This window comes from Lissotriton helveticus, chromosome 1_1 (assembly GCF_964261635.1).
Source record: "Lissotriton helveticus chromosome 1_1, aLisHel1.1, whole genome shotgun sequence".
NCBI lineage: Eukaryota > Metazoa > Chordata > Amphibia > Caudata > Salamandridae > Lissotriton > Lissotriton helveticus.
This window is the reverse complement of record NC_136057.1, coordinates 573,340,499-573,354,605: the sequence shown is the minus strand read 5'-3', so window position 1 is coordinate 573,354,605 and position 14,107 is coordinate 573,340,499.

Sequence of the window (14,107 nt, the reverse complement as noted above, 5' to 3'; positions counted from 1 at the left end):
CCCCGCGAACATGCAAAGCACCCCGCAAACACGCCAAGAGCCCCGCGAACAAGCAAAAATAAAAAAATTCGCACAAATTCGCGAATTTTGCGGATCGCAAATTCGCTAATCCGCAAGTTTGCGGATCGCAAATTCGCAAAATTCGCCCATGCTTAGCTTATATACCTTCAGTTCCACAATACAGATTTCTGCATGTTAGACCCGGACCAATTCCCACAGTCTCCTCCCAATGCCACTTTCACCCTGCTAGGATTGTGAATAGTACTTTAGTCCTAAAAACTTCTCCCCGTACATATTTCATAGTCTGTATACTCCTTAAAAAGACCCAACACGGGGGGCGTGGCTTTCGCGGCAATGGAGTAGGTTGTGCTTCCGACGAGCTCCGGTGCCCCGCTGCCTATTCAAGCTATCTTTAGCGGAGTTTGGGGGCTGCTTACCGTCTCCGAGGCTTGGGGAGACTCCTGGCTGCCAGGGATGCTGCGAGGGCGACAGAGGAGGTTCCGGGCGCTGCCTGGGAAGCTGTGCAGTGACGGCGGAGTCTCGGCGGGCAGTCGTGCCCGCCATCTTGGTTGTGCGGCCGGCGGCAGACTCTCCCCCCAGGCCCAGGCGGCTCCCGAGCAGTGGCTGGTAAACTCCTATAGGCGGCCCTGGTGCGGCTCTGTTATTGGCCTGCGACACCGGAGCCTGGTGTGCCCTGCAGCGGTCCTAACCGGTGGAGACCACGGCACCCCGACGTCGGACCGAGCATCGGTCCTTGTGACGAGCATCGGTTCAGGAGACGGGCACCCCTGTGAGAGGTGGGGAGACCCGGGAGAGCGGGGACCCTTGGTGCTGGCCTGCCTGGGGGTCGCGGCGCTGGGGGAGCTAGACGGGCTCGATGCGCCATACCAGCCGCCATCTTGGGCACCAATCCGACGCTGAGGACGCGAGTGGTGGCAGCGCCGCCTGGTCACGGAGCCCTGAGGGATCGGTGCGGAGGTGAGCTGTACCTGCTGGGGGCTGCGGCAGTTGGAGCTGGGCGTGGAGGGCACCCCCTCAGCCCTGGTGTTTGTGGCGGCTCAGTTTTGGCAGGCTGCAGCCTGTTATCCTGCGCCCCTCCCCCCTATGTGCTAGAGCCTTGCCTACAAGCAGTGATCGGCGTGGGAGTGCTGGGACCCGGCAACCCTCCGGAGCGGGGGACACCGTGCGGAGCTGCGTCTTCGGCTGCCCGCTGGCCGCCCCCCTTTGTGTCTTGAAAGCGCGAGACTCCGGCGGACTGCCCCGAGATTCGGCCTGCAAGGTGAGGAGCGGTGGGGTGCTGTGAGCCCTCCTCGAGGGACGTGCGGGTCAGACTGGGGCCCCTGGGGCCTGTGATGGTCCCTGCCTGATGGGCCTTACCCTGCTGTAAGCTGCGGCGTACCATCTAGCTTGACTGGGCCTTGCCTGACTGTGCCATGACCTCCTGGCTGACAGCGTGAAATTGGCGGGGGATGCTGAGACCCTGCAGACTTTTAGACCTGCCGCTGGGTGCTGATTGAGCGTGGGCAGAGGTGCTGCCTGCCATTGGGAGCTGCCCTACGCACTGCAACTTGGGGACCCTGCACTTTGAGCGGTGGCGTGGGCCCTGGCTTGTTTGGGCAGCGGAGCTGACCCGGGGGAACTTAAGACGCTGCCAGACCTGGGCCCTTGACGGTGGAGGTGGCTCTCATCCGGCCTGCTCGAACGGGCCGCGGTGCATTGCTGAGGTGTTGGAGGCGTTGCTTCCCCGGGGACTTGCCTCTACACATTGTGTGCGTTCTGCCTGTTGCCTCTCTACCCCCGAACACGGTGGCTCGACCATCCCTCTACGCTGCAGGGCCCTGTCCTATGCCTGTACTGTTCGTGTGCGCCCCCAGCGTGCGCTCCACCCTGGTCCGGTGGTGAGCGGGAGGTCCTGGCCGCTGGTCCCTGGGCTGCTGCCACCTGGGGGGTCTGGGCCTTTGCTATATCGATAGGGGGGTGAAGAGATTTGCGGTGACGCAGCCCGGTGTGGAACCTCCTCCACTAACTATTCCCCTGAGCCCGCTGGGCTGCGCCCTGCTTGTACCTAGTGGCACGAGCTGATAGCTGCCACCTGTAGATCTGGCGATGACGAGATCCAAGGGAGGCAAACCGGACTCAGCGGCGACGGCTAAAGACACGTCGGTGATGGCTATGTGGGGCAAGACTGGAGCAGCGGCGCCGGCTGACGGCCCCTCGCAGACGGCTACAGACTCGCCGCCGGTGACTCACGCCTTTATGGCCTCCTTCATGTCTGAGCTTAAGACAGAGATAGGTTCCTTGCGCTCGGAAGTGCAATCATGCGTCAAGGAACTGCGCAAGGAGGTCACCGAGCTGGGCGGACAGAGTGGACGGCTTGGAGAAGCTCGTTGACGGGCGCACAGAAGACCAGGAGCAGCTGTGGCAGAGGGTGGCGACCCTGGAAGACCAGAACATTGAACTGCAGGTTAAGCAGGAGGATCTCGATAACAGAAGCCGCCGATATAACCTCCGAATCCGAGGTGTTCCGCTTGATGAGGAGGGGAGGGACATCCGACCTACGTGGCGCAGCTCCTACATGAGGTATGGGGGGATGAGGACGCCTCCCCCCCGTCTTTGGATCGTGCCCACCGGGTGCCTGTTATCATTCTGGTCGCTGAGTTCTGCCCCTGTAGTTTGTTGGTGACATTTTTCTGGGCGTTGAGAAACAGGCCATTGCAATAGTCAATTCTTTAAATTACAAGGGTGCTGCTAAGGAGTTTTTTTTATCATTCTGAGAGTGTAGAAAGATGAGGAGACAATGTGTTGGCATGTGATATGAAAGTGAGTTTGTCGTCAAACATGACACCTAGATTTCTCACGTTGGTTACCAGGGGAGGTGGTGGTCCCAGATTGGTTGGCCACCAGATGGATGACGAAGCAGGAAGTAACTTGCCGAAAATCAAAACTTCCGTGATAACTCCTCCATCATTAAGGATAGTAAGCACCAGTTGTGTATCATCGGCATAGGAAGAGAGTCCCATCCCGTGGCCATGTCCTACACATAGATGTTAAACAGCGTCGGACTCAAGGATGAACCTTGTAGCACACCACACTGGAGGGTGAAAGAGGCTGATTTATAGGTACCAAGAGCCACTGATTGCGCGCGGTTGGAAAGAAACAAGGCCAGTAGTTCTTTGGCCTTCAGTTTGATGCCTATGTTTGAGATACAGTCAATCAGTTTGGCGTGATCGACCGTGGCAAAGGCTGCTGATAAATCTAGCAGCACCAGAACTGTGGTGCCCGAATTGCGTCTCATCTAGAAGATTATTGTCTTCAATGTTATTTGGCTAGTTGTAAATTCATTATTTCTCAAATAATTTTGCTGGGAATGGTAGGAATGTAATAGGTCTATAGTTTTTTAGATTACAGTGGATCGAGGTGCTGCTTCTTCAGCAGCGGTTTGATAATGGCCTTTTTCCATGTGTCAGGGTAGGTGCCAGTAATGAACATGGCATTGCAGATGTTGGTTAGATTTGGCGCTAATATGTCAGGAAAAAGCTTTAAGATAGAGGCCGGGCAAGGGTCGATCGGGGAGTCTGACTTGGTGGATAAGATGAGGTCCGTGATCTGTTTCTTTGAGACTTGGCTAAAAATCACAAAAGAGGGATTGGTATCGTAGTTGTCTGAAGTTGCAGCTAAATAGTCTGTTTTGGGTAGAGAGGCAAAATTGGTGTAAATATTGCTGACTTTGTCTAGGAACTAGCGGGCCAACGCAGTGCAGAGATCTTGGGTGGGGGCTGGAGGAGGGTTTTTCACAGACCCTGATAGTTTAATGACAACCTGAAAGAGTTGTTTAGTAGAGTCTAGTGTTGATTCTATCTGACTAAGGTTGTATTTGCTTTTCTCTTGGATGATGAGATGCTTATATTTGGAGATGGCTTCCTTGTAAAGGGTTTTCTCTCTGCAGTTATAGTTTCTGCGCCAGCAACTCTCAAAGTTCCTGCAGCATTGTTTTTCCATTCTAAGGGACTCGGAGAACCAAGGGGCCGATGGGATAGTTCTGTTTTTTAAAAGTTTTTCAAAGGTACTAAGGCTTTGAAGGCATTATTGAGCCATTCAGAGTAGTTGGATGAGGCCAGTGTGGGGTCTGGAGAAGGGTCATAGTTGGTGGAGGATAGATGTGTTTTGAGCAACTGCTGGTCTAGGCTTCAACTGGCTTTGTATTGTGTGGGTGGGATCGGGGTGATAAGTGACAGAGTGGTTTTTGTCTGAATATCAAAAAGACTGCCCAATGATCGGTCCAAACCAACGGTATGGTTTTTACTATCGATATTTGCCAGTTGCTAGTGAACAGCCCGTCAAGCATTTGCGCAGCTTTGTGGGTAGGGCTGGTCATCAGTTGTTGAAGATTTGCAGCCTCCAGTTCTGCAATGATGGTGGAGGTGTCATGGTCATCACGGGATTCTAGGTGGAAGTTGCAGTCACCCAAGGTTGTGAAAGCAGCTTTTCCTGCTAGAGGTTCTATTAAACTACTCAAATCTGAGAGGAATTCCGCTCGGGAGCCTGGGGGACGATAAAGGAGGGTTCCTTTAAATCATTGCGAGTGGTTGAGTATTATGGTCAAAGTGACAGCTTCGAAAGTCGAGGTGGGGATAGTCTCTGTCCTGATTAAATATTTGTCACAGTATACTATTGCTAGTCCGCCTCCTTTTTTTAAGGTTCTGTCATGACTGACTACGTCATTATCTTTTCGGGTTGCGGTTCAAATGTACGGACCAGATGCAGGGTCTCCCTAGGTTTCTGTTATAAATAATATATCTAACTTGTGGTCTAGTAGAAAGTCTGCTATTTCATATTTATGTTTAGGGAGTGAGCGTGCATTTATGAGTGCTAGGTGCGTCTGATCCTGATTTGTGCATGGAGGTTGAGTCAGTGTGGCTCCTGCTTTGTAGTGGGTATTCAGCATAAAGGAGCAGTTGGGGCAGCTGAACTTTGAGTTATTTTGCTAAGGAGCATGTGTGTGGGCAAGGAAAAGAATGTATTTTGGAGGCACGGTAGATGTTTTTTAGCTGGGTGCTGGTGTAGGTTGTCATTGACAGGGCTCGTGGCCCTTGGCCCGGTCCAGGCACGGACGGGCGCATATAAGCTTGCCTTAGGCGTGCCTTCGGCACACCAGCGGCGCACTCGCTGCGCGTGTCTGCTGCGCATCGAGGCAAACATCCTAATTTATGCAGTTAACAACTAGACTGCTGACCGCAGAGTGCGTGATGGAGGCAAACAACAATTCCAGTTCTGCATCCTGTTTCCCTCCACACAAATGGAAGAATCCGTGGTAGACCAGGGAAGACACTCCGTGACTGAGTGTGGAATGCACTGTGCCCAGGTAGAAAAATTTGGGAGCTAAAAACAGTGAAATTACGGTTTAAAAACGATTTCCACAGTTTGATTCACTTTATTTGGTTGACACCAGCGGTATTTGTGCAGTTTTCTTTTCTTTGTGTGGTGAGCAGATTACATTACCTCTTTGTCATATGGTGGATGTGTATCATTGTTGTTGTCTTTAATCCCATTAGATGTATATGTGCACCTTTCTTTTCCTGAAGATGGACCGAAACATCGACGCCTAGCATCGTTTCACATATTTATTACACATATTGGATGTTAATTTGACTATATGCTGTGTTTAATTCTCATTTATATGTTTTTTTTGATTATACATAACTGTTGCGAAAGATGTTTTATATACTACTGCTAAATAATGGATGTTTTGTGGGTTGTATGTTTGTTGCCAGAGACTAAGTTGTTGATGTTTTAAGTGGAACAAAAATATACAGTTTTAATACATTCAGGTATATTCACATTTATTCCCTGTGGCCATTCAGACTAAATGTTCATGAATGTGACATGATTAGAAATGAGTAATATTCTTCAAATGTTTCCTCTAGGGACAATGTGCTTTTGTTACTTTCAGAAAGTTGACATTCATTTTCTTAAACCATTTGGTACCTTCTGCCTGTCTCTGGAATATAGATCTGGGGTGTGTGAGAGCTGGGTTCCTTCACTCCCTCTAGACAGCCACGCACAAACGAAACGTAGAAGGGGCTGAGAAGCCATCTGCATGTTGATGGGTCACATTGACCAGGATGGGAGTGAAGAGCTGACTCGCTACACCTGAAAGGGCTGTGTCCTGTCCCCACAAAATGGATTGCATACCCTCCTGGAGTGAGTCTGGAGCGAGGGTATGAAAGGCAGGGCAGTGTGCACTTCAAAGCATCTCTTTGAAGTATCCCTAATTCTCTCAAGGCTAAAAACTTGGGAGTGATTGTGGTTGTGGACAGTGAACTGTCCTTTGGGCCACATATTTCGTGCCTTTCAGGTAAATGCTTTGGCATTTTACGGATGCTGAGGAAGTTCCTTCCTTTAGTGTCTTTTCAGCATAGGAAGATAATTGTTCAGGCCTTGATTGGATCTCGACTGGACTATGCAAACGTTCTCTTCTTGGGTCTACCAAAATATCTTTTGACCCGTTTGCAAGTAGTCCAGAACTCGTCAGCCCGTGCTATCTATGGGCTCCCGAGAAGACAGGTGCCACTGTCCTTCTGAACACCTTGCACTGGTTACCAATCGCAAAGAGAATTCTTTTCAAGAGCCTGACTTTTGCCTTCAAAGCTCTACAAGGCACTGGCCCCAAGTACATAGGGAAACGTCTTTCTCGATATGTACCTAGCAGGACTTTGAGATCATCTTGTTTATCCAAGATGACAGTCCCAGCTATCAGGCGTGCAAGGATGGGAGGCCGGTCATTCCGCTATCTAGCTCCGAAGGCTTGGAATGAACTACCTCTCTCCCTTAGACAGGCTCCCAGTCTTCTTGTTTTTAGAAAAGATCTTAAAACGTGGCTCTTTACCAAATAATTTCTTTTCCTTTCTTCTGTCTGCAGTTTAGCTGTTATGTTGTTGTTTTATCTGCTGATACTCTTCGCCAAAGTGCCGGGATGCTCCTTGGAGTAGCCGAGCGCTATAGAAGAAATAAATTAACATAACATAACATAACAAAGGCCCAACTGGGTGTAAGTACTGGGCTTCTGACCCCACCAACTCAGAACACTTCTGGAACTGAGGACATTATACCAGGAAGAAGGGCTGATGTGCAGGCAGGAGGGACTGCCACTTTGTTGAACTACTTTGCCTTGTTGGCCTGCTGCTTGCTGCTTCTTGCCTGTGAGTGAGAAGGACTGGACCTGCATCTCTACATCCCAGAACCAAAGTACTCTCCAAGGGTTTGTAGGCCTGCGTCCTGTTTTTGAAGTCTCAGGGACATTAAACATTTCACTTTCATCTTCAACTCAGCACCTGGACTTAACTTGCCATAAATCTATTTATGCCAAGTAGTGTCAATCCAGTCCAGGTCCCTTGGAATTGAGTTAAAAGTGCTGCAGTAGCCAGAACCGGTGCATAGATGTCGTTGCCCTGATTGGAACCGATGCATCTCCTGCTGCAAATTCTGGATTGACATGTCACTGCTGTTGCAGGGATCACAATCTGCACATCAACACCATGCGCCTATCGAAACCAATGCATTTCCTGCTGCAAGACCAGGATCGATGCATCACTGCTGTTGCAGGGACCAGATCAGTGCATCGCACTCAGAACCACTGCATCGCCTCTTGAACCACCACTTTGGAACCAGTGCATCACTGCAACTGCGTGGTGAAGATTGACGCATCGCCCCTCCAGCGTGGATTAACTTTAGAACCGCCACACTTGGAACTGATGCTTTGCTCAACAGAACTGATGCATCACTGCAGTTGTGTGGAGAAATCTGGTGCAACACCCCAACTGCGTACGGATCATCAAAGCCTCCGGTGCTGCAAAAAGGATTAAGCTACTTTTGCTCAGTGGGCCCTGCGTGGGTCCGGTAGCTGGCCTGCGCTCCATCGTGAGTGGCCTGAACTCTTAACTTTGTCCAAATCTAGCATGATTAATTAACTGACTCTTTGAGTGCTATTTGCTTCTACGCGCTATTTTTACATTTAATTTTTAAAACTTCATATCTTGACTTCTACTGATTGACATTTTGTCATTTTGGTCTAGTTTTACTTTTAAAAACATTCACTAGTTTTCTAAAATAGTGTGGAGTATTTTCTTGGTGTTGCCACTGTGTTACTATGTCGTGTGCACAAATACTTTATAAACTGCCTCTTAAGTTAAGCCTAAATTCTCTGTGCCAAGCTACCAGAGGTTGAGCAGCACAGGATAATTTAGAGTGTGTTACTGATTTACGCTGACTAGGTTTGTGGGTCCTGCTTGGACAGGGTGAATACCTCTGCCAGCCAGAAACCCAAGTCCTAACAGGACCCTTTTAGGTCTTCAAGTATTTGTCTGAATTAATAGCAGTTTAAAAACTTTACTGTATTTTGAAAGTTAGAAAGCCTGGAAAGGAAAGTTGGTGGGGAATTATAACATACCTTTCCTGCTAAAGTACATCTTGTGGAGCCCTAGGAAGGAATAAAAACTCAACCCTTGCCACAAGAGTTGGTGGACTATTAGAGACTCTAAAACTGGATTCTTTTGATTGAATAAAGATCCCACTGCAATTTAGGGTATTGAAAGGGTCTAGATTCGGTAAACCTGGTCAAGTCATTGAATAAGTGCTAAACCCTTACTAAAACCTTCCCACGTCATTGCATTATTACAGTTCCCTAAGTGACATGGGCAACTGGATTTTGTTTTCAGGGAGAGTTGACTAGGTTTCTTTTTTTTTTTTTCTTTTTTTTTCTTTTGTCCTCATTACGCAACAGTTAAAGTCAGGAGTTTTCAGGGACCTTTCTCAACTTCGTGGCACCCCTGAGGAAAGAGACCCCTTACGTCCATATACTTATAAGGAGGAGGCTTGATTAATCGTAGTAAGTTGAGCTAGCCATTTTTCGCTACTCTTGCAAGCCTTCCTCGACATTGTTGCGATAGCGTAATCATTGGACAGTTTACAGAGGAAGTAGTGGGAAATCCAGGAATGTTGCCATCATATTACATGCACATTTTATATATGCCACTCCACTTGATTCACCTCTTATGATATTCTTCCCACAAGTCCCAGAATTTATATTTTTTAGAGGCGTATTTCTTATTTTTATCTAAATTAAACACTTTCAAAACTGAGGCCAACCATTCGTTGTGAGTAGGGGGAACAGGAGTTATCCATTTTACACAAATCTCCCTCCTTGCCAAAAGAATCAGAATGAAAAGTAAATTCTCTTGAGCTTTAGTAAAAGGTCTTCCTACAATCGTTCTTGAGACCCCAAAAATAACTAGGTCCATACTTACAGAAAGTTGTCTTCCAAATACCCCTTCTAAGGTAGTACCCACTTCTTTCCGGAAGGCATCCAGGCTGGGACAGCGCCAGAACATATGTAAATCGTCAGCCATCTGTAAATCACACTTTGGGCAGCTCTTCACTGTGGCCCCGTTCAATTTAGATAATCTTTTCGGTGTCCAGTAGGCTCTATGTACAGTGAGCAAATGATTTCTTTTAAGAGCAGCAGACGTTACAATTGACCAGCATATGCTCATAGATACTTGCCATGCGTTGCTTGTATCCAGCGTCGGCAGGTCTTTTCCCCAGATACTTTCTGGAATTCGGAAGTCGTCCTCCCCAGCCGAGATTAGGGCCCAGTACCAGAAGGAAGTTTCTTTCCGAAATGGATTAGACGTCTGCATCTTTAGCTCCATGGCGATGTTACCTTTTCTAGATTCTTTAAGGGACTTACTCCAACTCAGTAGTTGGTAATATTTAAATTTCGAAAGAGTGGAGTTCGTGCATTGAGATAATATATCCCAATCAAGCAGTTTATTCTGAAACAGAAGCTGACCCCATTCCGTTATTCCTGCTGATCTTAGCGGTGTTGCTAAACTATCCTTAAGGCAGTCTGGTGTGGTCTGAGAATCCCAGATCGGGGCCTTATCACTATAAAAGGGGATATCCATTGTAGATCTAATACAGTACCATATTCTAGCGGCTGATTTCAGGACCTTTAGTTTAATTTTTTTAAAGAACTTCGGATGGCCGAATTTGTAGAGAAAATGACTGGTATTGTTTGTTAAAATACGTAAGAATAATGGATAATTTTCATAAGGACCCAACAACACTCTACTACTTTTAAATTGGAAGGCCCTGCAGTATTCTAATAGATCTGGGCTTGCTATTCCTCCTTGCTCTTTAGATCTTCTTAATTTACGCCATGCGATTCTTGGTTTTTTGGAAGACCATATGAAACTAGATAGGTCTCCCTGCATCTTTTTTATCTTTTCTCTGTTGAACTCGAGCGGGATAGCGTTAAAAATAAAGGTGAATTTTGGTAAGATTGCCATTTTTATGATGTTCGATTTACCCAGGAATGTTAGGGGCAGCGCTCTCCAGACTTTCAATAACTTTTTTACTTCAATCTCTACCCTATGAAAGTTTATTTGGGCAATTCTATCAATCTCCTTTACCAGATCAATACCCAGGTATCTTATTTTTTCTTTACTAAAGGGGGATACGAAATTTTCATTCCAGCTTACAGTTTCAGTTTTTGTTTGATTTATCTGATAACCAGATATCCTCCCAAAGTTTATCAAGGTCTCCTCTGTTGTTTTAAGAGCTTCTTCTAGGTCTGAAGTAAAGATCATGAGGTCGTCTGCATATAAAGCAGCTTTCTTGTGCCATCCTTGATAGAAAAATGGGGAGATTGAAGAAAGATTCCTAAGATGTTCTGCAATCGGCTCAATATAGAAATTAAAAAGCAGGGGGGAGAGGGGGCATCCCTGGCGTGTACCTCTACCTATTTGGATGTTGTTAGTTAGGTGACCGTTAATTAGTATTTTGGCTCTGGGCGAGTTGTAAATATTTTCTACAGCTTTTATGATGTTATCCCCCAGTTTAAGTTTCTTTAATACTTCACTTAGGTAGGACCAGTTTACCCTATCAAATGCTTTAGCAGCGTCAATCGTAATTATTGATAGTGGAATTTTTTCTACGATAGCGATATCAATTACTCCAATCAACTCATGTGTGAGGTCCTGAAGATGCCTTCCTGCCATGAAGCCCTTTTGATTAGGGTTTATTAATGTTCCCGCTATTTTCCCTAATCTTTTTGCCAGGATTTGAGTAAAAATCTTATAGTCGCAATTTAGGATGGATATTGGGCGATAAGATTCGCATTTCTTTGGATTTTTACCTGGTTTCAGAATAATAGAAATGGTGGCATCGTTCCATGACTCCGGAATTTTAACGTTGTTTATAAAAATCTTGTTAAATAATATTGTTAAATGGGGGACCAGCGTATCTTTTAACTTTATATAGAATTCATTTGGGAGGGCATCAGGCCCTGCAGCTTTTCCTCTCTTTAGCTCTTTTATCGCTTGGGCAACCTCCTCTGATTTTATTTCACTATTTAAAGTTACTTTTTCCTCTGGGGATAAGACTGGTATATTTTGTGCTTGTAGGAAATTGGTTATTTCTTCAATTTTTGGATTACAGTCCTCAGAATAGAGGTTAGTAAAAAAGGCCGAGAATTCTTCTTTTATTACTTTCTCTTCAAAACCATTTTGAGAGCTGTCTGTTGGATCTATATAATTTACTTTATTTCTAGCTTGGTCTGTTTTGAGCTTCCACGCGAGCATTTTCCCACAGCCTTCTCCATACTCATAATGGGCAAGTTTACTACATTCCCATCTTTCCCTGATTTTGCCTTCTAATAATGTCGATAAATTTTCCTTCAATATGAGCCTTTCCCTAATTAAGTCTTGACTTCTCGGGAGGGAAGTGTCTATCAAGATCTGTCGGTCCAGTATTTTTATATTCTCTTCTATTTTCTGGATCTCTTTTTTTTCGTTTCTTGATTTATGAATGGCCAAGCCACAGATCTTGCCCCTTGTTACTGCCTTGTACGCGTCCCATATCACTTGGGGTGAGGCGCTTCCATTATTGTCTTGGAAATATGATTCTGTATCCTGTGTAAGTTGGTCAATTATTATGGGATCTAGGAGGACAGAACGGTCTAGAGTCCATCTTGGTATTGTTATATCGTCCTTTATTTTTAGTGTCATTTGGACAGCCGAGTGGTCTGAGAGATGAGCGGGAAGGTGGGTCAGTTTATGAGTATTTTCTACTAATCCCTGATCTATTAAGAAATAGTCAATTCTTGAATGTATTCCAAGCTTTTTATTGTTAAAGGTAAACCTATCCTGTTTGGAGCCCTTCTCATCCCATACATCAAGTAGGTTTAGATCTCTTTTATATATTCCCAACCATTCTCTCATTTTAGGCAGGCTGTTCTGTTTTCCTTTTGGGATCCGAACTGTGTTTGGATTTAAAATTATATTAAAATCTCCGCCTAGGATCACAGGAAAATTTACCGAAATCAAATGGGAGTATAATGATTGTAATGGGGTAGGATCATCTATGTTAGGGCCATAATACCCGGCTAAAATAAAGGTGTTATTAAGAAAGGTAATCTTGGCTAGCGCCCATCTCCCCTTAGGGTCTGTCTCGGATGATAAAATTCTTGCCTTCAGAGATTTTTTTATGAGGATAACCACCCCTTTTGTGACGCACTGTTGGTCAGTACAAACATAATCCTCGACCCAATGAAGAGTTTTAATGATCTCTTCCCATTCTGTTTTCATTAGGTGTGTTTCTTGTAAGATTAAAATTTCGCTATTGGCAGATTTTAAATATTCAAAGATTTTCCTTCTTCTGCTCTTGATTCTTAACCCATTAACATTCCAGGTAGTTATTTTTATATTCTTCAGGTTTTTTTCCCATCTTCCTCTATAAGGTGAATGGCGCTCGTTATTAATCAATTGGTTCCTGATTTTCTCCTCTGGTTTGAGATGAGGACATTTTTTTATTTTTTTCCCTATTTTGCTCCCAACCACCATGTGCTCCCCCCCTCCCCCTCTTCCCCTCTTGAAATGGCTGAAAGCCACTTGTGTTTGTGGTTATATAAAAAAAACGCAAAAAAGAAAAGAGAAAAGGAGGGACGGGGAGACACATACCCTCCCTGGGAAAGCCTCCCTTTCCTTTGGGTCTTAATTATGACCCTCTTTGAGCCCCGTGCCTGTATTCAAAAGAAAAAGATAGATAAGGATGCTAGTATTATAAGTAAGTCTTAAAACTAGTTTTCATTGCTTCATTATAAGTATATACCGCCCAGAACAAGTATATTCAGTCTAGGAATGGGCTTGGGATTGAATTTGGATTTGATCCCGCATCTGTACTAACAGGTTATCAACTTCTAGAGGATCTTTAATATTGTACATCTTGTTCCTCCACATAATCCTGAGTGAAGCCGGGAACTTCATTTGGACTGTAGCCCCGAATGATTTTAGTTCAGGCATTTTTTGACCCAACTCCCATTGCCTGTCTTGTGTCACTTTCGCAATGTCAGATCGGATCCTAAAAGACCAGTCATCCCAATTGTATGTTCCAGATTTTAGAGCTTCACTCAGGATCCTCTCTTTGATGTTGTAAGATTTAAAATTCACCAGGATCTTCCTTGGATTCTTTCTCTCTTTAGGTTTCCCAAAAGGATCACGGTGAACCCGCTGAATGTCATTTTCCAGGTCTAGGGTTTTACACCACGGAAATATTCCTCTATTAGCGATATTATAAACTTCTTAATGTCTGACCCTTCTCGCCCTTCCGGCACGTTAAGAATTCTCAAGTTAGATCTCCTAGACTGGTTTTCCAAGGCTTCCAGTTTTTCCTCCATACTTTTGTCCTTTGCTTTTAAATCTCTTATATTTCTTTCTGATGCTTCCACCCTCTTAGTCAGACCCACAGCTACAGCTTCCACTGTAGAGACTCTCTCATTCAACGCCAATAACTTAGAGTCCAAAGATTCAAATCTATCATGGAGTTTAAAAACTTTACTGTATTTTGAAAGTTAGAAAGCCTGGAAAGGAAAGTTGGTGGGGAATTATAACATACATTTCCTGCTAAAGTACATCTTGTGGAGCCCTAGGAAGGAATAAAAACTCAACCCTTGCCACAAGAGTTGGTGGACTATTAGAGACTCTAAAACTGGATTCTTTTGATTGAATAAAGATCCCACTGCAATTTAGGGTATTGAAAGGGTCTAGATTCG